The following is a 25,645-nucleotide window of genomic DNA, read 5'->3' on the forward strand; positions in this document are numbered from 1 at the left end:
AAAATAGACACTCAGACCAATGGAACAGAATAGAAAGTCCAGAAATAAAACCACATATATATAGTCAAATAATTTTTGATAAAGGGGCCAACAACACACAATGGAGAAAAGAAAGCCTCTTCAATTAATGGTGCTGGGAAAACTGGAAAGCCACATGCAAAAGAATGAAACTGGACTACAGTCTCTCCCCCTGTACAAAAATTAACTCAAAATGGATCAAAGATCTAAACATAAGACCTGAAACAATTAAGTACATAGAAGAAGACATAGGTACTCAACTCATGGACCTGGGTTTTAAAGAGCATTTTATGAATTTGACTCCAATGGCAAGAGAAATGAAGGCAAAAATTAATGAATGGGACTACATCAGACTAAGAAGTTTTTGCTCAGCAAGAGAAACTGATAACAAAATAAACAGAAAGCCAACTAAATGGGAAATGATATTTTCAAACAGCAGCTCAGATAAGGGCCTAATATCCAAAATATACAAAGAACTCATAAAACTCAACAACAAACAAACAAACAATCCAATAAAAAAATGGGAAGAGGATATGAATAGACACGTCTCCCAGGAAGAAATACAAATGGCCAACAGATATATGAAAAGATGCTCATCTTCTTTAGCTATTAGAGAAATGCAAATCAAAACGGCAATGAGATACCACCTCACACCTGTTCGATTAGCTGTTATTAGCAAGTCAGGTAATAGCAAATGTTGGAGAGGCTGTGGAGAAAAAGGAACACTGTTGGTGGGAATGTAAAGTAGTACAACCATTATGGAAGAAAGTATGGTGGTTCCTCAAAAAACTGAAAATAGAACTACCTTATGACCCAGCAATCCCTCTACTGGGTATATATCCCAAAAACTCAGAAACATTGATACGTAAAGACACATGCAGCCCCATGTTTATTGCAGCATTGTTCACAGTGGCCAGGACATGGAAACAACCAAAAAGCCCATCAATAGATGACTGGATAAAGAAGATGTGGCACATATACACTATGGAATACTACTCAGCCATAAGAAATGATGACATCGGAACATTTACAGCAAAATGGTGGGATCTTGATAACATGATACGAAGCGAAATAAGTAAATCAGAAAAAAACAGGAACTGTATTATTCCATACGTAGGTGGGACATAATAGTGAAACTAAGAGACATTGATAAGAGTGTGGTGGTTACGGGGGGGAGGGGGGAATGGGAGAGGGATAGGGGGTGGGGAGGGGCACAAAGAAAACAAGATAGAAGGTGACAGAGGACAATCTGACTTTGGGTGGTGGGTATGCAACACAATTGAATGACAAGATAACCTGGACTTGTTATCTTTGAATATATGTATCCTGATTTATTGATGTCACCCCATTAAAAAAAATAAAATTATAAAAAAATAAAAATAAAAATAAAAAAAACCACAAAAAAAAAAAAAAAAAAAAAAAAAAAAAAAAGAAAAGCTCAGTTTTCCCAGACTAGCGCTCCCTGGCCCACAAAGAGTAATACCAGAATGCAGAAGAGAAGACTTTGTGCCCACTCTACTGTCCGATCCAGCACACAGCAGAACCTTGTATGTTCATTAGCAGTCTGCATTTTGTTTGTGAATTGCTTGTTCGGTCCTTTTCCAATTTTTCTATAGGACTTAAATCCTATTATTTTCACCTGTTTCTTACAAAGACCAGTAACCTGCTGCAAATTTATTACCTGAAACATTGGGTTTGTGAGTATGTACTTGGTCAGTTGTGGTCACATAAATGCTGTCAAATCTATACGTTTTTCCCTTATGGTCTCAGCCTTGGGAGCCACGTTTAGAAGGACACTACAACCGGCTGTTAATACCTCCTCACCTCTTGAAATAGTACAAATCAATCCCCCCTTTCCTTCTGACACTGTGACAAAAATCCACGCCAGAATCTTTCTGCACTGAGCATATACTACTCTAATGAAAAAAAAAATTAACACTAATGAATGTTATTAAGAATAAGCATTGGGACGTCACGAAAATGGCGCCGTGAGAAGCGCGTCTGACAGATCTCCCCAAAATCACAACAAATTTATCAACTAGAAACAGAAAAATTTATCCTCGGAGCATTCCGGAGTTCCACACAAACTGAAAGCGAAAGGACTGTTATCATTTGAATCTGAGAAATGAGGGTGTAGAGGAAGCTACCGCAGGGACATTAATTCAAGCCGTGGAGGGAGTGCGCTGGTGGTGAGTCAGCCCACGCTCGGAGCGGTGAGCAGCCGCTGGCGCGCCCGGTCCGGTTGCAGAGCGAGTACCGCCCACACTCGGGAGCCCAGGAGGGAGTGCGCCTGCGGTGGGTCGGCCCACACTCGGGAGCCCAGGAGGGAGTGCGCCTGCGGTGGGTCGGCCCACACTCGGGAGCGGCGCGCTCCCAGTCCGGTTGCAGGGCGAGCAGCCGCCGGCGCGCGCCCAGTCCGGTTGCAGAGTGAGTGCCGCCCACACTCGCCGCGCGCCCCGTCCGGTTGCAGAGCGAGCACCGCTAACGTTCCCAGCGGCCGCGCACTGTGAGTGAGAGACCCCAGCCATCGGTGCCCGGAGCACCCCATTTGCGCGCGTGCCCTGAGCAATCCACGCGCCCAGAGCGCCCTACTGGCCCGCGCACCCAGGGTGCCCCATTATCCTGCGCCTGGTGCACCCCAGCTGCCAGCAGCAGGGCAAGCGGGAGAGACGCCAAGGCAGTCTTCCCTACTTGGGAGATTCTCTCTGTGGGCGGGGCACCTCACCCAGCCATTCAAGCTAACAATCAAGCGTTGGGGGAGGGGCACTCAGGCAGCCTGAAATACCTTCGGGAGCACAGCTGCGGCTCAATCACTGAAATTAGCTTAACCCATGAAATCTGCGCACCCACGGGTTCTAGTTGATAAGATCTCTCTCAGTTCAGCGATCCAAGACAAGAGGCATGATATTTTTTAGTGCCTCTCGCTAAAGGGGCGGGGGCAACTTCTGATTGATAGAGCCTCCATATTCAGGGATAAACGCGAACAAGAGGGACTTGGCAGATAATAAGATCTATACTACACTAGTCGCAAGCAGAGACTAGTGCCTCTTCTTTCCAGCCAAAACAGGCTACAAAGTGTGGAAAGCCTGGGTTGAGTGGTCCAACTGAATGCTAGGCGCTAAACAGTCACCTTGAAAACAATTGACTCCCACCCCTGCCTGATTACACTGGAGGCTCTGACTGCCAGAGCCTTTCCCAAAGCCTTGCGCTGAGTGGGGATAGAGTGGGGATTTCCCAGCTCTTTGAGCCTCTTATTCCCCAGTCAGAAGCAGTTGCAGCCTTATAGCTGGATCACCAGGCTGCTAATTCAGGAAGGGGGGACTAGGAGAGAGACTCCAGGAAAGCAAACTCTCTCATCGTTGGACCCTGCAAACGCCAACAAGCCTTGACTACCAGCAAGACTAAAGCCAATTATATGACATTGCCATAGAATCCCATCAACTGCAAATCCCTACCTAAGTGTGACACAGGGGCAGAGCCTGGGGTATAGAGTCACCGACCAGGAAGAGGGAGAGAAAAGAAAAAGGAAGAAGTTAACCTCTCAAAATCAAGAAAAATCCACAGACTTTACAACTTGTTCCACTAATTTTTTGTTGTTGTTGTTTCTTCTATCTTATTGCCTTTATTATTATTATTTCTATTTCCTCCACCTCAGTCCTTCTATTCTCTGCCCATCTTATGCTTCCCTTTTCTTGAACTACACTACCCATGAGTGTTACATTTTATTTCTCTTCTTCATCCTCACCCTCCTTTAAGGTTATACTCCAAAACACTTAACTCTCACTCTCTCTTTTGTTTTGCTTTATTTTGTTTTTTTCTCTTCCTTTTTTTTTTCTTCCTTCGTTTTTCTCTTTTTCTTATTTTTTCCTTTCTACTCGTTTTTTCTTTTCACGTTTTACTTTCCTCCCATTTAATCCTCAATCACGAACAAATTAGTTAATTTGGGACTCAAGGTTTTTTTTTGGCTTTATTTTTCTTTTTTGCTTTTGTTTTTTTCTTGTTTGTTTATTTTTGTGGCATTTTGGGTACTTTTTACGTTGTTTTTTAACTCACTAGCATTCCTCCCAACCCAAGGTCTCCATTGTATTTAGTCTTCGCTCCACTTAATACAACAGATTTTTACTTATTATTTTTATTTTTTTCTTCTTTAGTATACTTTTTTTTTCCTCCTTTTTTCTGGTTCCCTCTTATCCCTCTCATTATATCTCTTAGTCGACCATCACTTACAAGCAAATCATCTTATGCTTGTCTAAGATTTTCTTTTTTTTTTTTTTTTTTTTTTTGCATTTAGTAGGTCCCTACTCCCTTTTTTTGCCCCTTGAACTCTTCACCCCAAATCAGGCCCTCCATTATAGGCAGTTTTTGTTACATTTAGCATAATATAATTCACAGGTCATCATGATATTTCCCTGAGGAGGGGAGAGGAGGGAAAGAGAAGAAAGAAAAAAGGGGGAAATAATAAATTATTACTGTTTTTTTTTTTGTGGGGTGTTTTACCTTTTTTTTTTTTTTTTTTTTTTACACTTTTTACTTTTTATTAATTCTAATTAGTGCTATCAACAAGACCACCCTCAGATGCCAATAAGAAAGAGGAAATTGAATATTATGGATACAAAAGAAAGAGAGGTAACACAAATAGATGTGGAAAAATCTATGGAGAAAAGACTTAACATATTGGAAGCCTTGGAGCTAAATGACAGAGAATTTAAAATAGAAATCTTAAAAATACTCAGAGATATACAAGAAAACACAGAAAGGCAATTTAGGGAGATCAGAAAACAACTCAATGAACACAAAGAATATATTACCAAGGAAATTGAAACTATAAAAACAAATCAAACAGAAATGAAAAACTCAATTCACGAGCTTAAAAACGAGGTAACAAGCTTAGCTAACAGAACAGCCCAGATTGAAGATAGGATTAGTGAAATAGAAGACAAACAACTTGAGGCACAACAGAGAGAAGAAGAAAGAGACTTAAAAATAATAAAAAACGAGAAAGCCCTACAGGAATTGTCTGACTCCATCAGAAAGAATAACATAAGAATAATAGGTATATCAGAGGGAGAAGAGAAAGAAAATGGAATGGAGAATATACTCAAACAAATAATAGACGAGAACTTCCCAAGCCTGTGGAAAGAACTAAAGCCTCAAATTCAAGAAGCAAACAGAACACCGAGTTTTCTTAACCCCAACAAACCCACTCCAAGGCACATCATAATAAAGATGGCACAAACCAATGACAAAGAAAAAATTCTCAAGGCAGCCAGGGAAAAGAAGAGTACAATATATAAAGGAAGGCCTATTAGATTATCATCAGATTTCTCAGCAGAAACTCTACAAGCTAGAAGAGAGTGGACCCCAATATTTAAAGCCCTGAAAGAGAGGAACTTTCAGCCAAGAATACTATACCCATCAAAGCTATCCTTCAAGTACGAAGGAGATATAAAAACATTCACAAATACAGAAAAGATGAGAGAATTTATCAGCAGAAAGCCCCCACTCCAGGAAATACTAAAGGGGGTTTTCCAACCAGATTCAAAGAACAAAAGAAAACAACACCACAAGTAACAGCTCCACCAAGAACACAATAAAATCAAACTTAAACTGTGACAACAAAGGAAAAAAAGGGGGGAGAGGATGGAGATTAACAGTAGCAAAGGACGATGAAGTGCAGAAATACTCATAAGATAGGGTACTACAATGAATATGGTAGGTACCCTTTTCATTACTTAATGGTAACCACCCTTGAAAAAACCACCACAAAAACACTTGACATAAGAAAGGTAGCAACAGAGGAAAGAAGTATGGAACACAAACAAACAAAAACAAATGATAGAAAAACAAAAGAGAAGAATCAAACTAGATACAAAACTAACAGAAAGCAATGCATAAAATGGCAGTAGGGAATCCACAAGTGTCAATAACTACACTAAATGTAAATGGATTAAATTTACCAATAAAAAGACACAGAGTAGCAGAATGGATTAAAAAAGAAAATCCAACTATATGCTGCCTACAAGAAACACATCTAAGCAACAAGGATAAAAACAAATTCAAAGTGAAAGGCTGGAAAACAATACTCCAAGCAAACAACACCCAAAAAAAAGCAGGCGTAGCAATACTCATATCTAATAATGCTGACTACAAGACAGAAAAAGTACTCAGAGACAAAAATGGTCATTTCATAATGATTAAGGGGAAGTTGAATCAAGAAGACATAACAATCCTTAATATATATGCACCAAACCAAGGAGCACCAAAATATATAAGACAGCTACTTATTGACCTTAAAACAAAAACTAACAAAAATACAATCATACTTGGAGACCTCAATACACCGCTGACGGCTCTAGATTGGTCATCCAAACAGAGAATCAATAAAGATATAGTGGCCTTAAACGAAATACTAGAACACCTGGATATGATAGAAATCTACAGGACACTTCATCCAAAAGCGACAGAGTATACATTTTTCTCTAGTGTACATGGATCATTCTCAAGAATTGACCGTATGTTGGGCCACAAAGACAATATCAGCAAATTTAGAAAAATTGAAATTGTACCAAGCATATTTTCTGATCATAAAGCCTTGAAACTAGAATTCAACTGCAAAAAAGAGGGGGGAAAACCCACAAAAATGTGGAAACTAAACAACATACTTCTAAAAAATGAATGGGTCAAAGAAGAAATAAGCGCAGAGATCAAAAGATATATACAGACAAATGAAAATGAAAATACGACATATCAGAATCTCTGGGATGCAGCAAAAGCAGTAATAAGAGGAAAGTTCATATCACTTCAGGCCTATATGAACAAACAAGAGAGAGCCGAAGTAAACCACTTAACTTCACACTTTAAGGAACTAGAAAAAGAAGAACAAAGACAACCCAAAACCAGCCGAAGAAAGGAGATAATAAAAATCAGAGCAGAAATAAATGAAATAGAGAACAGAAAAACTATAGAAAAAATCAATAAAACAAGGAGCTGGTTCTTTGAAAAGATCAACAAAATTGACAAACCCTTGGCAAGACTCACCAAGGAAAAAAGGCACAGGACTCAAATAAATAAAATCCAAAATGAAAGAGGAGAGATCACCACAGACATCGTAGATATACAAAGACTTATTGTAGAATACTATGAAAAATTATATGCCACCAAATACAACAATCTAGAAGAAATGGATAAATTCCTAGAACAATACAACCTTCCTAGACTGAGTCATGAAGAAGCAGAAAGCCTAAACAGACCAATCAGCAGGGAGGAAATAGAAAAAACTATTAAAAACCTCCCCAAAAATAAAAGTCCAGGCCCAGACGGTTATACTAATGAATTCTATCAAACATTCAAAGAAGACTTGGTTCCTATTCTACTCAAAGTCTTCCAAAAAATTGAAGAAGAAGCAATACTTCCAAACACATTTTATGAGGCCAACATAACCCTCATACCAAAACCTGGCAAGGATGGCACAAAGAAAGAAAACTACAGACCAATATCTCTAATGAATACAGATGCTAAAATACTAAACAAAATACTGGCAAACCGAATACAACAACATATTAAAAAAATAATACATCATGATCAAGTGGGATTCATCCCAGAATCTCAAGGATGGTTCAACATACGCAAAACGGTTAACATAATACACCATATCAACAAAACAAAGAACAAAAACCACATGATCTTATCAATAGATGCAGAAAAGGCTTTTGATAAAATACAACACAATTTTATGTTTAAGACTCTCAACAAAATGGGTATAGAAGGAAAATATCTCAACATGATAAAGGCCATATATGATAAACCATCAGCCAACATTATATTAAACGGCATAAAACTGAGGACTTTCTACCTTAAATCAGGAACAAGACAGGGTTGTCCACTCTCTCCACTCTTATTTAACGTGGTGCTAGAAGTTCTGGCCAGAGCAATCAGACAAGACAAAGAAATAAAAGGCATCCATATAGGAAAAGAAGAAGTAAAGGTATCACTTTTTGCTGATGATATGATCCTATACATCGAAAACCCGAAGGACTCCACAAAAAGATTATTAGAAACAATAAACCAATACAGTAAGGTCGCAGGATACAAAATTAACATACAAAAGTCCATAGCCTTTATATATGCCAACAATGAAATATTAGAAAACGAACTCAAAAAAATAATCCCCTTCACAATTGCAACAAAAAAAATAAAATACCTAGGAATAAACATAACAAAGAATGTAAAGGACCTTTATAATGAAAATTACAAAGCATTGTTAAGGGAAATCGAAAAAGATACAATGAGATGGAAAAATATTCCTTGTTCTTGGATAGAAAGAATAAATATAATCAAAATGGCCATATTACCCAAAGCAATATACAAATTTAATGCAATTCCCATCAAAATCCCTATGAGATTTTTTAAAGAAATGGAACAAAAAAATCATCAGATTTATATGGAACTATAAAAAACCCCGAATAGCCAAAACAATCCTAAGGAAAAAGAATGAAGCTGGGGGCATTACAATACCTGACTTTAAACTATATTATAGGGCCACGATAATCAAAACAGCATGGTATTGGCAGAAAAATAGACACTCAGACCAATGGAACAGAATAGAAAGCCCAGAAATAAAACCACATATATATGGTCAAATAATCTTTGATAAAGGGGCCAACAACACACAATGGAGAAAAGAAAGCCTCTTCAACAAATGGTGTTGGGAAAACTGGAAAGCCACATGCATAAGAATGAAACTCGACTACAGCCTGTCCCCGTGTACTAAAATTAATTCAAAATGGATCAAAGACCTAAATATAAGACCTGAATCAATAAAGTACATAGAAGAAGACATAGGTACTAAAATCATGGACCTGGGTTTTAAAGAACATTTTATGAACTTGACTCCAATGGCAAGAGAAGTGAAGGCAAAGATAAATGAATGGGACTACATCAGAATAAAAAGTTTTTGCTCAGCAAGAGAAACATTGATATCAAAATAAACAGACAGCCAACTAAATGGGAACTGATATTTTCAAACAACAGCTCAGATAAGGGCCTAATATCCAAAATTTACAAAGAACTCATAAAACTCAACAACAAACAAACAATCCAATAAAAAAATGGGAAGAGGACATGAACAGACACTTCTCCCAGGAAGAGATACAAATGGCCAACAGATATATGAAAAGATGCTCAGCTTCATTAGTTATTAGAGAAATGCAAATCAAAACGGCAATGAGATACCACCTCACACCTGTTAGATTAGCTATTATCAACAAGACGGGTAATAGCAAATGTTGGAGAGGCTGTGGAGAAAAAGGAACCCTCATTCACTGTTGGTGGGACGGTCAAGTAGTACAACCATTATGGAGGAAAGTATGGTGGTTCCTCAAAAAACTGCAAATAGAACTACCTTATGACCCAGCAATCCCTCTACTGGGTATATACCCCAAAACCTCAGAAACATTGATACGTGAAGACACATGTAGCCCCATGTTCATTGCAGCACTGTTCACAGTGGCCAAGACATGGAAACAACCAAAAAGCCCTTCAATAGAAGACTGGATAAAGAAGATGTGGCACATATACACTATGGAATACTACTCAGCCATAAGAAATGATAACATCAGATCATTTACAGCAAAATGGTGGGAACTTGATAACATTATACGGAGTGAAATAAGTAAATCAGAAAAAAACAAGAACTATATGATTCCATACATTGGTGGAACATAAAAACGAGACTAAGAGACATGGACAAGAGTGTGGTGGTTACCAGGGATGGGGGGAGGGAGGACATGGAAGGGAGGGAGGGAGAGAGTTAGGGGGAGGGGGAGGGGCACAGAGAACTAGATAGAGGGTGGCGGAGGACAATCTGACTTTGGGTGAGGGGTATGCAACATAATTTAATGACAAAATAACCTAGACATGTTTTCTTTGAATATATGTACCCTGATTTATTAATGTCATCCCATTACCATTAATAAAAATTTATTTAAAAAAAAAAAAAGAAAAAAAAAATCTTTGAAACTCTGTCTTGATTAAACACACTGATTCACTTTAGAAAGTCTTTTAATTCTTAGTAATAAAACCCTGTTTATTTCTAAAAAAAAAAAAAAAAGAATAAGCATTGCCTGACCAGGTGGTGGCGCAGTGGACAGAGCGTCGGACTGGGATGCAGAAGAACCAGGTTCGAGACCCCGAGGTGGCCAGCTTGAGCGCAGGCTCATCTGGTTTGAGCAAAAAGCTCACCAGCTTGGACCCAAGGTCGATGGCTCGAGCAAGGGGTTACTCAGTCTGCTAAAGGCCCGTGATCAAGGCACATATGAGAGAGCAAGCAATGAACTAAGGTGTCAAAATGTAAAACTGATGACTGATGCTTCTCACCTCTCTCCGTTCCTGTCTGTCCCTATCTATCCCTCTCTCTCTCTCTGTTAAAAAAAAGAAAAAAGAATAAGCACTGATAAATTCAGAACAATTAGTTTTTAGAGCTCTAGACAACTGAAATAACTTTTTAAAATCATTACCAGGCATTTTTTCTCTTAGTTCCATTTCTATACTTCTCTTAAAAACCTTATCTACAGCTGTCAGGAAAATGCTCCATCTATACATTCCCAAACTTGGTATTTCACAACTTCGTTACGGGCATTCCTACTGCTAACTCTGCCCAATTCATTCAGTCCATTGGACTCATAACCTGTGGCCCCCTTATCTAGACTACATTCGATCCTGCTCTCATTAACATCCTAGACTCTAAAATCACATTGATTTTTATAAATAACTAACAATTTCTGAGTGCTTATTATGTGCCAGGCCCCATGTTATGTCCTTTGTGTATCCTGTATTTCAATGACTGTATCTCCCATTTTCACCTCCAAAGCCAAGAAACATATAATCAATGGTGTGTCATGTCTGATTTGACAAGTTTTTCCCCTCAGTAGTACATGAAATAATGTCTCACCATTGGCAGCATCTCAGATGTGATGAAATATGAAAGGATAACTCATTTCATTTGCAAACAATCGTGAGGCCGACACTATTACCTCTCCTTTTCAGATGAGAAAAAGTAAGGTACAGTCACTAATGGTAAGTAGCTTCCCCAAAGTTATAAAAACCAAGCTAAGTGTTGCGGCTTAGGCCTAAACCCAGACATTCAGATTCCAGAGCCTCATTTCTTAACCAATTTGCTATTCTCGGGCCAGAATCATTTCCACCAATATTTCCTTCCGAGCTTACTATCAAGCCACCAAGTCATACGAGAAGCAACAATGACCACCTCAAACTTCACCTTAGGGTCCACCCTACTGTTTAGACTTTGAATTCTCCATCAATTTCCTGGCACAACACCCACCACAGTTCTCCCAAAGCTTCTCCATTATTCTAAACTTCCAATGCCATCCGCTGATGCCCCTACCTCACCAGCCCAGGGAAGGGACCTGCACCCCACACTACTGGGAAAATCAGCACGTGCTGGCATGAGATCTGCCACCCACTTTCCTCTCTACATTAGACCCCGTTCTGCTTTTTCTCAGACAACTCTCCCTTCTTGCCATAGCTAATATTTCATCACCTGTGCTCAGAATCACTAACTCCACCACGCTTTGTCTTCTGTCCATTAACTTCTTTCCCTCAACCTTCAAATATCAAGAGGTCTCATCTATATATTTTAAAACAGAAGTCACTCAGGGGCGTTTTAAGAATCTAGCTCTGATTTCTTAGACTACTAAATCTCCTCTCTTCCATTGCGTTCACCTGATCACCCCGACCTTTCCTCCTTCACCACGAACCACAAAGCACTTCCCTTCTGAACCTAGTTCTGGAATCTCTTCCCTCGGCCTCCTTCCTGGTTTAACTACTGCTCTGACCCCACACCTGTCTTCCAGTTCCTTCTCTTGTCTACTTCAAACATACCAGACCCTTCCCCTAATTCCTATCTGTGGGCTTTAATGGGAGAGTCAACCCACAGGCTCTTTGTTTCTGTTCATGCTTCTCTCAAAATACCCACCCCTTCTTAGAAGTTCACCATCATGTCCAAAGTCAATCACTGCTGAGACTCTCTATGTAAAGCTCGAGGCCTTCCCTAGGCTTCAGCTTAGTTTGTATCTCCAGACACCCGACCTTGGATTCAACTCGTCCATTCTCTTTCATCATTCACACCAGCTTCACTCCTACAAGCAGTCCTTCCCTATCTTTAGTAAAGGCTGTATTAATTTTCCAGCCACTTAGAATAATCTCTGCTTCCTTGCTCTCGTATGGACAAATGAACACCAAGTTCATTTTTACTCAGAAAACCCACCTCATCAAAAAGATAAGTCAAACAGCTTTCTTATTCATCTCCCAGCCTAGGGGCTCAACCCCCTCTGACTCAAACTGCATGTTCACATACCTTCAGTGACTTCCAATGCTTCTTTAATCTGACATCAAAGGCCCAAAAATTCTTACCCAATTTCACTTTTTCTGAGTCTCTCTCCCACCTCACCACACTGGGCCCCATAGGGAATACCGACTGTGGTCGGGCAGAGCTGCTCACCAGCCTCTAGGTCTGTGCTGTCCAATAGGGTAGCCACTGACGGCTCTTTAAACCTGAATTAATGAAAAATTTAAATGCGGCTCTCAGATGCACTAGCCACATTTTAAGTGCCCAATTGCCACATGTGGCCGGACCGTTGGAAAGCGCAGATACAGATGCTGCCGTCTCTGTTGGAAGGTCTCCTGGCCAGGCCTGCTCCAGACAGCCTCCTCACTCCCGCTTCCCTCGGAGTCCGCGGCCACGACTCTGCCCAGGCTGTCTCTCCCTTCCACCTACGCAGACCAACATGTCCTCCCATGCCACGTGGTCCTCACCTGAGTTCTCTGTACAACCTACTCCTATAGCACCTTGCCACAACTCTTGCAATGTTATTGCATTTAATTCATTTTTGTGTCTTCTCACCAATGACTGAGCCACTCAGAAAGAATAAATATTCATTAGATAATAAAACATACTTAACTAAATTCTGTATCACAATGATCAAATAAGAGTATATTTTAAATCCTTCTTCCATTAAAATGACACATTTTCTTACAATCTAAGCAAACAAGGGATCTTGCATTTAGTTAACTAAATAATGATTTGACTTAATGCCTAATTATAATACTTGAAAGATAATTAGCTCCCTTTTTTCCTCGTGGTGTTTGAAACTGAAAGAAAAAAGCTATCAAGGTCTGAAATACTTCCACTTTCCTTAAGAACACCCAAAAGAAACCACAAAAGATAGACAAGAGAGGAAAATGAATGAATAGTTTGAGCAACTATACCCTAACTATCTGAGATCGTAGGAAAAAAAAAACACTATAGTACAGCTGCCCTAAAATTAAGGAGAAACTACAAATAAGCATTAAAAATTATGTATATCTTTTTAAATCAAAAACTAGACTTCTCTATTCTCTGCCCAAGTATTTTTATTTGCATTTTTAAGCTCAAAACCATACAGATGCATAATGAACTGTTGTGTGTATATGTGTTCCTTTATATTTAGACTTGTCAGGAAAATCAGTTAAGAAACCAATCCACCACATCAAAGACTTGGGTTTGTACAAGGGCATAAGGCTCCGTATCTGAACACGACAGACCAAGCAGAGATGGGACTTGGCAGAGTGGCCAGGTAAGGATTCCCATGAACTATAGAGGGTTTGATGCTTTCTCTTCAAGAGGGCATCTTCCCTGAAGTTCCAATTTTTGCTTAAAACAAATATTACAAAGATGTTAAACTGCTCAAATACTCAGTTTCCAGTACCTTCCTAAAAATCTGATGTAGTCACTCGAGTTGAACTGTTTATGACAGTTTAGGTTTTTCCCATCTGAAAGATAGCGTCCCTTATGCAAATGAGCCTTCCACAGAGCTTGCGCACTTCCGCAGGTCAGCAAGCAGCAGCTGTCAAGGTCAGGGTTTCGCCTCTAGGACTCCTGGCACACCATCTTCACAATAGACACCGCAGTGAAGATTTCGATCTTACCTAAGTATCTACATTCACACTACCTAACTTCGCTATTCTTTTTAAAGGGAGTTACTCCAGAGGAAGTGTCAAAAATATTTCAGGTGTTTCTGTGGCAAATCAGATGACAGATCACCAGATAAGACCGAGTAGTTGCCCTACCAGGTAAGAGCAGAAAGGAATATCAAGAGCCAAGAGAGCCGGACAGGGTGGTGGCGCAGTGAATAGTGTCAATGCTGAGCAAAACCCCGAGGTCGCCAGCTGAAGCGCAGGCTCACCAGTTTGAGCACAAGTCTCAAGCTTGAGAGAGCACAAAGTCACAGATGTGACTCAAAGGTCACTGGCTTGAGCAAGGAGTCACTGGCACAGCTGGAGTGTCGTGACCCCCCTCCCTCCGCCCCCAGTCAAGGCACCTATGAGAAAGCAATCAATGATCAACTAAGGTGCCGCAACTATGAGTTGATGCTTCTCATTTCTCTCCATTCCTGCCTGTCTGTCCTGTACTCACTATCTCTCTCTCTAAAAAAAAAACCAAAACAAACAAAAAAAGATATTTCACTCTGGGGCAAAATGGGGGTGCCTCATTTATTATCAAAGCAAGACAGCGAATCCTGGCCCCAGAAAGTAAACCCAGAGCTTCCAGGTTGTTGAGCACATGCAGGCGGGTGACAGTGGCATACCTAGAGAGACGGGAGCTCTGCACCCCCCCCCCCACTCCATACACCTCGCCCTACGCATTCCTAGCATCTGCCTGTTTCTTAGTCGCATCCTTTATATATAATAAACCGGTAACTGTAAGTTTAAAAAGAAAAAGAAAAAAAAACCACATATAGGAAGAAGGACAATTACAGAGAACCCGTCATCAGGCGCAGTGTCATTTTATAACTTAATAGCAAACTTCTCTAACTTTTTATATATATTAAATTATCCTCTATCTCCTCAGATCTTTCTAATTCTCTCCCTAGTACCCCACAGCTCCTTCCCTAAATACCTCAAACTTTAGCTTCTGGTTAAGAATATGATTTGTTTTTTAGACTCAAGACAGGCGATGTCACACAGAACTGCCTGACTTAATTTGAACTTTGTTCAACAATCTTGAATCACCCATTTTCTGGTAAGATCCCAGTGATTAAATCAGACATGGGACTCTTCTTTTCCACCTCTAAAATGGTAATAAAAAAAAAAATCAAACATCTGTCTGAGGTTGTCAGACCTGATTCCTACTCAGCTCAAACAATGTTAGGTCCAAAAGTTAGTATCACACCAAAACATTCTTCCTTTCTCTCCCCCCCCCCCCGCCAAATTACAGTAGGCTGGACATGCTCAGAACATAGCCTCAGGAACACTGCAACTGTGGTAGGAAAAAAACAAACGAAAACTTTTTTTTTTTCTTTTTTTTTAATTTATTCATTTTAGTGAGGAGAGGGAGAGACAGAGAGAGAGAGAGAGAGAGAGAGAGAGAGAGAGGAGGAGCTGGAAGCATCAACTCCTGTATGTGCCTTGACCAGGCAAGCCAAGGGTTTCGAACCGGCGACCTCAGCATTTCCAGGTCGATGCTCCATCCACTGCGCCACCACAGGTCAGGCACGAAAACTTAACAGAAAGAGTGATCCGCGTCCCTGCTTTCCCTCTTCCGATCACTAGATGGGTGACTTTAAGGCAAGTCTGATTATCTTTTCTGGGTCTCAGATTGCTCAACTTGATATGAACCAACTGGATTAGAAAATCCTGAGAGAAGCTTTTAACACTAAATAGCTCTGCTCTCTGTAAAGAAAATTACAAACCTGAATGTTTATGAAGGCGCTTGGTGAGGCAGTCCCATGATGGCCTTCACCTGAAATATCATGCAGTGTGTGTACTGAAGTGTACACACAAGCCTACCAGTGGACGTACTGAAGTGTACACACAAGCTTACCAGGGCGTGTAAACATTTTTGGTTTGGAGGACAGTAGTGATAAGGTATGGGATCCCTGATATCATCAGATTCTTAAACAGCTCTACCCCCCAAAATAAGTATAAGAACTGAACTGCAAGACTACACAATAGTGGACATTTAAATGTACAAAAAAAATCTTTTCCAAGGAATCTGTAATGAATGATTTGTATCTCAAGGTACAGTGTTTACCAGCTTAGGGAAGACAATTTTTGATGAGATAAACTGAACTACTAGAACTTTCTCTCTAGTAACATCAGCTTATGATTATACAAGAAAAATGCAAGGGCAAAGTGGCAGGAATTATCTAAAAAAGCAGTGATAAAACTAATTTGGCTTTGAAATACATGACTTTTATGTCAGACTTATTCTTCTAGTTATGTTCTGCTTCCATATGGATTAACATTACATTTCCTTTTTTCCAAACACTTAAAATGAGATAGCCAGGAAAAGCACAATAGCACAAAATTTGTCTAAAGGCCTAAAAAATAAAAGCAAAGTCACGTCTATTATGGAATAATAAAGTCCAGCAGAACAGGGTATTCTAGACAAAAACAAACAAACAAAAAAAACCCACATCAAAAAATATATATAATATATATATAAATATATAATTAAAAACCATATATAATTATAAATATATGTATATTTAAGGGTAAGGACCCAGAGTCAGACTACCTTGTACATATCATAATCACTAGCTATGTAGCCCACGGCAAGACAGTGAATAATTCTGAATTCAGTTTACTTGTAAAATGTGATGTTACAACAGTACTTAGGAAAGTTTTGAAGCTTAAATGAGGTAGTTTTAAAAACAAGGAAACAGTAAAAACGCAGGAAAAGCCTGACCATGTGGTGGCACAGTGGATAATCAGCCTGGGAGGCTGGGGGCCCAGGTTTGAAACCCTGAGGTCGTCAGCTTGAGCACAGACACTGGCTTGAGCCCAAAGGTCGCTGGATTGAAGCCCAAGGTCGCTGGTTTGAGCAAGGGTTAACTGGCTCAGCTAGAGCCTCTGATTAAAGCATATATGAGAAACAATCAATGAACTACTAAGGTGCTGCAACTGTGAGTTAATGCTTCTCATCTCTCTCCCTTCCTGTCTGTCTGTCCCTGTCTGTCTCTCTCAAAAAAAAACACAAACAAACAAAAAAAAACCTCAGAAAATATTAGCTATAATTACTTCTCCTAGCTAAAGCTCTAAACTTATGAGAATCCATGACACCAATGATAAATATAAGGCACAGAAAAGTCAACCTCAATTTATCCAGAGCCTCAACTGGCACACACAAACAAGTCGTAGACAGCTCTCTTTTTTGAGATATGTCCCACAAACTCATCAGTAGGGGTAACAAGCAGAGAAATAGAGGGAAAATGAGTAGAAAAGGAGGAAAAAGAAAAATAAAGTCCCAGAGTAGCGCTGTCCAATGGATAACCTTCTGCCACGATAGAAATGTTCTATATAGATATTATCCAATACGGCAGCCGATGGTTAAATGTGGCTATTGAGCACCTGGAATGTGATGAATACTATTAAGAAGATGAATTTTCATTTTTATTTAATTTTAATTTAAATATCCATGTGTGGTTAAGGCTACCTTACTGGATAGCATAGCCCTAGATGACCCATAAATTGAATAATTGTCAGAAAAATAATCTCAGAAAAAACTAGGGTCTTTTCCTGAATTGTTCATATGTTCAATTCAAATATCTTTGTTTTCAATGGCAATCTGGTAACTATGCCTAGTTAAAGAAATAACATGTTAGCTGATACATCAATACAGGGCAACTCGTGCTAACAAAAAGATCAGAGATAAGAAGTATGTGGTCCTCTGCTAGTTTAGAAGGTCCCAAAGGCCAAGTTGAATTCAAGCACACATGAAGCATGATTCCATACAAGGATCAAAGCTGAAAAGGTCCTTATCAGCACCCCCAAAGCATCTGTTTCCCCACTACCAAAACGAAAGCTGCTTAAGCAATGCAGACTGAACACTCCTGCATCTACCTTCCTTTTTTTTTTTTCCAGAAATTTAGAAATCTATAAGTCTTCAAAAGAACCAGCATTCCTGGCCCATTCAGCCTTTCCACTATAAACAAAATCTACGTACCACCCATATCTGAAGTATAACACCAGACTCCTCCTTAGCTGCCCCTGTAATATGGTTTAATTATGATGACTGAACTAATAGGCTGACATCATAGACTTTTACAGGCTGACCCCATGTCATCCTGATGTATCATTTTGCACCAGTTCAGTGCTGTAAATCAATTTAAGATCTCAAGCAGGTTGAAAAGGCTGGTAATGATGCTTTCTCTGCTGCCTCTGGAGACTCTACATTATACACAACTTACATTATTTATAAAGTCTCAATGATGCCTCCATTAGCCTTCTAAGACTACACAAATGAGATCTCTTACACACACACAACTTGGCCCTGATTATGTAGGCGGCGGCAGCTTAAATATACTCGTCTAATTACACTCAAATTCATTCCTTTTCCAATCTAACCAAGTTACTAGGTTTTACCTTTAACCCAGAATTACCAGAAATAAAAAATACAATCTGAAATTTAGTTTTTAACTAATAAGTGTATTTAGGAAAATGAGACCTACTTCCTCTTAATGTTTTAATGAACTTAGTAGAAAAAATTAAATTTCAAGAGGCATAAGAGGTTAACAGGTTTAATTGCTTTCCTAAAACTGTCATTTCTCGAATGCAAAAGTCATCAGCTCTTCAAGGGTATAAAACCAAAGGATACTTGCAAAAAGGAAAAATGGATATGGTTACATACCTATGGTTGGAGGAGTCAAAACCAAAGCAAGGACAAATCCCGACCCTCAGGAGAAACCCGATCCAGCCTGGATTCTCCCAGAGCTTCTGGCATCTCCCACCTCTAGAAAATCATCTCTGGAAACGCTGGTTACAGTTTCCTAAGAATTGCAGTATTATACAAATGTACACCACCTGCACAGAAATATCAAATAACTGCAAATGGGAAGGGGGGAGGGGTCAGGGGAGGACAAACACTTAAATCAGTACAGCACATTTAGGCCTGGTACCTATATCACAATATCCACCATGCAAAATTATTTTTACTAATTGAAAACGCTGAGGCGGTGAACACTGCTTCCGCCTTGATTCTTTTTCAGTACTGGTTCCCAAACAGCTCACCTACCTCCAATAAAACATCAAGTGGTAATTATCAACAAGGTGAAAAATCAACACTGGCAGAGAACAGTTTTCTCACTGTGTTGCTGACTGTAGGCATGCTATCCACGACAGGCCAGCAGTTAGCGCGAGCGAGTGTTCCGAAATAAAGGCATTCTGTCATCCGTCAGCAACAGGAAAGACAGACAGAAATCCTGCAACTTCTGAACCATTCCACCTACTTGGAAATTTCCCATACAACGGAAAGCAGAGACCACTAGGAGGAAGAAAAAGGCCGGCTGTCACAGCACTCACGAAAACGATGCTTCCTCGGGAGCTGGTTCTGAGACGCGCCGCCTTCCCAGAAGGAAAGCGCTTATCTCACACCGTGCGTTTAAAAATCGTCTGCGCCTCTAAATAAACAAAAGCCGCAGCTACTGCAGCTGTGAGATCCGGCAGGCATCTGTCCCTCCACCCTCGCTAAGGACATCAAGGAAGCGCTCTCCCTGTAAGCTTTCGTATTTATTAAGCAACTAGAAAAACAAGCACACATCGCTCCGTCTCACACCCACCACCCCCACCTTCTACAGAAACAACCCCCAGAAACCCTCCCCAAGCCGGGGAGCGGAGTAAAGGGGCAGTTGTTCAACAAACAGCGAACTCACAAATACACTTGCAGTGAGGCCATCGAATCCGGTCAAGGGAAAGGAATGAGACGACACTTGGAGGCGCAGGGGGGTGTAGGCGGAAGAGAGAGAGAGAGAAAAAAAAAAAATTACGCGCCGCCGCCGCCAAACCTTTGAATAAATTAGAGGGAATTTCGGTACGAACTTTCCTTGACCTCGACCCCCAAGAGGCTCGTTGGGCGCAGAGAAGCGAACGGGTCTGGGACGCGCAGGGACCCAGGGCAGCGGTGTCCCCCCGGCGCGAGAGCGGCTCCGAGCGCGTCAAGGGCAGCGCCCGCGGCCGCCGTCCAGTTCCCGCAGGGTGGCCCGGGCTGGCGCGGGACACAATGGGCCCTCGGGCCGCGCGGATGGGCCTCGGCCCGGCTGCAAGAACGGAAAGAGAAGCGGAGAGCGGCGGAGGGGGAGGGCGGCCAGGGAAGTCCACCCGCGGGCAGGGCAGGGCCGGGCCAGGCTCGGGCCGAGGAACGCGACTACCCCACTGCAGACCCAACAAAGACGCGAAGAGAGTCTCGGCCGAGCCCTGCCCGGCTGGTCGGGGCGAGCGCAGAAGGTGGCAGGTTCGCAGCTCCGAACGGCCCAGAGGCGCCATCATGGGGGTTGGGGGGGGGGGGGTACCCGGCCCGTCCCACGCGGGGAAAAGCGCCCTCCCCGCCGCGGCCCACGCCGGGCCCCGGGGACCGCGGCAGCCCTGCGGGCCCGTGCCCGCCCCAGCGGAGGCGGCGGCGGCAGCGGCGCTGGAAAGCCCGGGGCGCCGAGGGGAGAGGGCGGGGACGCAGCAGAGGAGAAAGTTGGGTTCGGGTCTGTTTCGTTTTACCAGGTTGGATGCGCGCCCGTCCGCGCGGGCGCACGAGTGGCCGGCCGAGCGGGGTCCGCAGCCCCGGTGCGGGCGGCCGGACGCTGCGCCGCTCTGCGCTCGCAGGGTCCCTCCCCGCGCCTCGGCCCGGGTTGAGCCGCTTCGGCCTCTCCCTCCTCCCGCCCGCCTGCTCGTTCCCGGAGCCTGGATTGATCTGGTCGCGCTGGCGTCAGGGAGTCGGAGCCGCCCAGCCTCCACTCCGCGGCTGCCAATACCCGGCGCACTCGCCCGCCCGCCCGCTTGCTCACACGCGAACCCGTGCGCCGCCGCCGCCGCTGCCGCGCGACCAGGGATCCTCTCCAAATTCCCGGCCCCGCCGGCCCGAGAGCGGACGGCGAGGGGCGCGGCCACAGCCCCCCGCCCCCACTGGTTCCGACGATAGAAAACTACTCCGCGCGTTCTGACTTCCCTCCCCTGCCTCCTTTAGTCCCGGTGGGCGGCCTTGGTGCATTATCTGCAAGTAAAGTTCTGTGTCAGTGTTTGTTTTCTGAAATCCTCATCTATATGTCCACCGCGCTCACCAGATCGTACTATAAACGTGGAGTATGTTTATGACAATTATCTTTTAAGAGTCGCCTTTTTACGTCTACTGACCTACTCACCTCACTCCCGAATGATTTGCAAGCCTCTTAAGTTGCACGTATCCATAATTGGACAGCCTAGTAACTATTGCATGTACTTATACCAAACCCCGAATCAATACATGTGTTTTGTGTCAATTTGGGATGTAATGATTCCAGTAGGTTACTCCAAACAATGACAGATGCCACAACTCTTACATTTTTGATCCAGTTTCTGCAGTCTTTTAGACGACAACCCCCTCAAAAAAAACAAACTAGCTTTCATCTACCTGATTGGCATAGACACCGAAAATAACCTTTTTGTTAAGAATGAATTTTTTTCTTGGCTAGCTCTCTGGAAGCTGGCATGAAATCCTGGATAATTACCATAATGTTGAGTTATGTTTAGAGACAAAGAATTATTCTGAGGAATAAATTTCACATGAACCACAAGAATAATTACCATCCAAATAAAGAAAATATCAAAGACCTCTGTAAATTAATGGTACTCTCCAGTTATTCACGTACATTTCCATGTCTACATTCCATTTGAAATCCTTACTTATTAACTACTTTATTACTGCTGCATTCCATGTTTAATTATCCAAAGAAAATGCAACAATTTCCATAAAACACAAAATGCTGTTTATAAATTATAGATCAGAATATTTCTAATTTCTTTTTTCTTTTTATTTTCTTTCTTTTTTTTTTTTGGTGACAAGACACAGAGAGAGGAACAGATAAAGACAGACAGGAGGGGAGAGAGATGAGAAGCATCAAGTCTTTGTTGTGGCACCTTGGTTGTTCCTTGATTGCTTTCTCATATGTGCCTTGAGGGGGGGGCTACAGCAGAGTGAGTGACCCCTTGCTCAAGCCAGCGACCTTGGGTTCAAGCTCGGGAGCTATGCTCAAACCAGATAAGCCCGCACTCAAGCCGGAGACCTCAGGGTTTCCAACCTGGGTCCTCTGCATCCCAGTTTGACACTCTATCCACTGCGCAGCCGCCTGGTCAGGTTCTGCTAATTTCTTCATTAAACTATTTGAGCACTTACTGATGGATTCTTGGGCCTTATCTTATTTTTCCTAAAAGCAGTATTTGATACAGTTTATCATTCTCTTGGCTGCTTGGAATAACAGCTGGAGTGAGCCTTGTTTAATGCCATTCAGTTCAGGTCACATCTCTGGTCAAAACCCTCCTTTGATAAATAGAAGGTGCTATCTCCATACAGTGGAATATTATTCAGTCATAAAAAGGAATGAAGTACTGACACATACTACATGTATAAACCTTAAAAACATTATGCTAAGTGAAAGAAGCCAGAAATTGTATGCTTCCGTTTACTGTATATACAATATCCAGAATAGGCAAATCTGTAGAGACAGACAGGATGGTAGTTGCCTATGTTGGGGGAATGGGGGGATGCTAGAAGGTAATAGCCAAAGGTTATGGAGGTTTTGGGGGGAGTAATGAAAATGTTCTAACATTAGTTTGTGGTGATGGCTGCAAAATTCTGTGGCTGTACTCAAAGCCACACAATCATACACTTTAAATAGGTGAGTTATATGGTATATGAATTTTAGTTCAATAAAGCTATTTTTTAAAAAAGGCATGCCATCTAAATGCAGTGTATGGTCCTTGATTGGGTCATGGATTGGGAGGAAAAAAAACTATAAAATGACATTATAAAACCGTTAGTTTAAAATATCATAGATGACCTTTCTTAAATGCAGATCTAGGAGTCCCAAACGGTAAGTATGAATACTACACATACTATGAAATTTGATTTTGCTCCTTGTGCAAGTTATTTCTTTAAATAGTAGTAGAAAATTACTATTTAAAGAAAATAAACATTATTGGAACAATTGTGAAAACTTGAAAGTGGGTTGTATATTAATATAATTGTATCAAAACAGTAAAACTTTCCCTTGGTTCCCCATTTCACTCAAAATATATGTTATTACAAAGTGTACAAGACACTACGTGACCTTTCCTCCCCACCTTCTTTACCACTCTGCCCTGGTCTCCAATTGTCTTCCTTGTTCACTTCCTCAAGTCACCCTGGCCTCCTCACAAACCCTGGAACAACCTGGGCACCCTGCTACCTCAGGACCTTTGCGCCAGCTGTTTCCTCCCTGGATTGCCCTTCTCCCAGATATCCACTCGGCCCTCTGCCTTACCTCGCTCAGGTCTTGACTCAAATGTTCTTCTCCCAATGAGGTCTACCCTGGCAACTCTACCTAAAATTTAACACACACACACACCGCATACCCCTCCTGAACATAACACATACACTGAACACCCCTTCCAAACATACACATTTCATATCCTCTTTCCCTGGTTGGCATGGATGTTTCACTTATCACTACCTAACTACTTACTTAGCTAAAAGAGCAAGATTTGGGGTCTGTTCTGTTCATTGCTATATTCCAGTGCCTAAACCAATGCCCCTAACAGGAGCTCAGCAAACACCTGCTGAATGAATGAATCAAACATGGTTTGCGTCACAGAGGACACGGTGGCAAACAAAACATAAAAATCCCTGCGTTCTTTAAGGAAGACAAATAATGAATGAATACAGTCATGCACCACATAAGGACACTTCAGTCAACAAGGAACTGCATATACAACAGGTGTTCCCATAAGATTATAATGGAACCGAAAAATTCCTATTGCCTAGTGATGTCACAGTGCATCGCATTACTCATGCGTTTGGTGTTTGTGGTGATGCTGGTGTAAACAAACCTGTGCTGCCAGTCGTAGGAAAGTATAGCACTTACAACCACGTGCAGTCCATCATACTTGATAATGAGAATAAACAACTGTGTTACAGCTTGATGCATTTACCATGGTATACTTCCTATCATTATTTTACAGTGTACTCTTTCTACTTATAAAAAATAAAATAAAGCTTGCTGTAAAGCAGTATGCCTAGTGACTGCAGCAGCAGCCTCTTATCTCATGTTTATTGCATTTCTTGATTGCATCATTTTCTTTTGCGCTTGATTTAATCTCATGTTGTAGCCTAGGGTCAATAGGCTAGCCTAGGTATGGAGTAGACTATGGCATCTAGGTCTGTGTCCCTGTGCTCTCTGGTGTTTGCAGTATGACAGTCGCCTAAGGATGCATTCCTCAGAAAGTCTCCCCATCGTTAAGCGGAGTGTGATAGTCCACAAGTATACTAGGTGGTGGTACACGGGTGGAAGCACAGGGTTAGAGGGATTGGGAATGGAGGAGGTTGCTATTTCTATAGGGACAGGGAAAACCTCACTGATGAGATGTCCTGAAGAAAGGGACGAAGAGTGCTACATGACCTGGGAGGTTTGCCAACCTTCCAAGCAGAGGGAAAGGCAAGGGCAAAGACCATGGAGCTAACTCTCTTTCCCCCATTTGCAGAAGAACCAGGAGGAGTTGGCCACGGGAAGAAAGGCAGAGGTAGTGGGCCCAGGTGCACATGGGCTGGTGGCTGTGGAACTGGAAACACAGGAACGTTCTCTTCTCTCTGCTTCTCTTATCTTGGTGATATAGCCAGCCCCTACTCCCTGAGAATAGTGAGGATGGAAGAGGTGTTGAATGTTGGAAGAGAGAGGTGCAGATATGAAACAGTTATCTTCCAGGAGAGTTTGAGAGCAAATGAACTTTGGAAACGTGGTCAGATTGCCAGGCAGCGCTTTTAAAAGCCTATTTGAGGTTAGTGGTCATGAATTTAAAGCAAGACCAGTCAGCATGACTGGATTTTCGTTCAGCCTCCTCAGTCATCTGGGGCAGAGCTGGGTTTAACCAGGGCTAGGGTTTTGGAGGAGGGTGTGATAGAGAAAAAGAGTGTCAAAGAGCAGAGGGTACAAGCAAAGGAGTGGCTGTGGGGGACCATGGTCAGAAGAAAGATGAGGACATAAAGGAGTGGAGGACGATGGAAAGATGATAACATCAATGGAGTCCAAAAATTGCTGGAGTTGGAAACCACTCCCAAGAGCTGGGTAACAGACAGAGAACAGGAGGCTTGACATCGAAATTACGGAGCTGTGACAGTTTGGGGTAATGCCAAGATCTAGTGGTGTGACCAGAAAAAGTTGGATGACTGAGGTGGGTAGAGGACAAGATTCTGGCACCCATGGTCACTCTGACCCGCATTTTTTCCTGGTCTTCAGACTCCCACACAAACACTGGCAAATTCCCCACAAGTATTTAAATACTGTATCCTTTGTTCATACTTGGTATGGGACCTCGGCCTCTCCAATTTTCAAAATTCTGTCTATTCTTTAAGGCCCAACATCATCGCCTAAATATTAAACAAATGAACAAAAATACTTTCAAAACTGGGATGTGCTGGTTTGTTGAGCTCAAAATTCTCATTTCAACAAATGAGGGAGATGAAGTCTAGAAAAATTAAGTCATTTGCCCAAGGTAAAAAACAGTAAGTGGCAGAACCAGGTCCAATTCCATGTCTCCTAAACCAGAGTCATCTCTTCTCTATCCTAAAGCTTCATCT

General features: G+C 41.8%; 1 protein-coding gene across 7 annotated transcripts in view; it reads right to left on the reverse strand.

The window, feature by feature from the left end:
• SMAD1 (SMAD family member 1) overlaps nt 1-25,645 on the reverse strand; it is a 186,014-nt gene that overhangs the window by 60,070 nt on the left and 100,299 nt on the right. For 2 of the 7 annotated variants that reach the window (XM_066232574.1, XM_066232596.1), the window contains exon 1: nt 20,560-20,828. The exons of 1 other annotated variant lie outside the window; for it this stretch is intronic. The gene's annotated coding sequence lies outside the window, so the exon portion shown is untranslated. 4 more of the 7 variants (XM_066232580.1, XM_066232588.1, XM_066232605.1 and 1 more) reach the window with 3 other exon arrangements.

This window comes from Saccopteryx bilineata, chromosome 1, assembly GCF_036850765.1.
Source record: "Saccopteryx bilineata isolate mSacBil1 chromosome 1, mSacBil1_pri_phased_curated, whole genome shotgun sequence".
NCBI lineage: Eukaryota > Metazoa > Chordata > Mammalia > Chiroptera > Emballonuridae > Saccopteryx > Saccopteryx bilineata.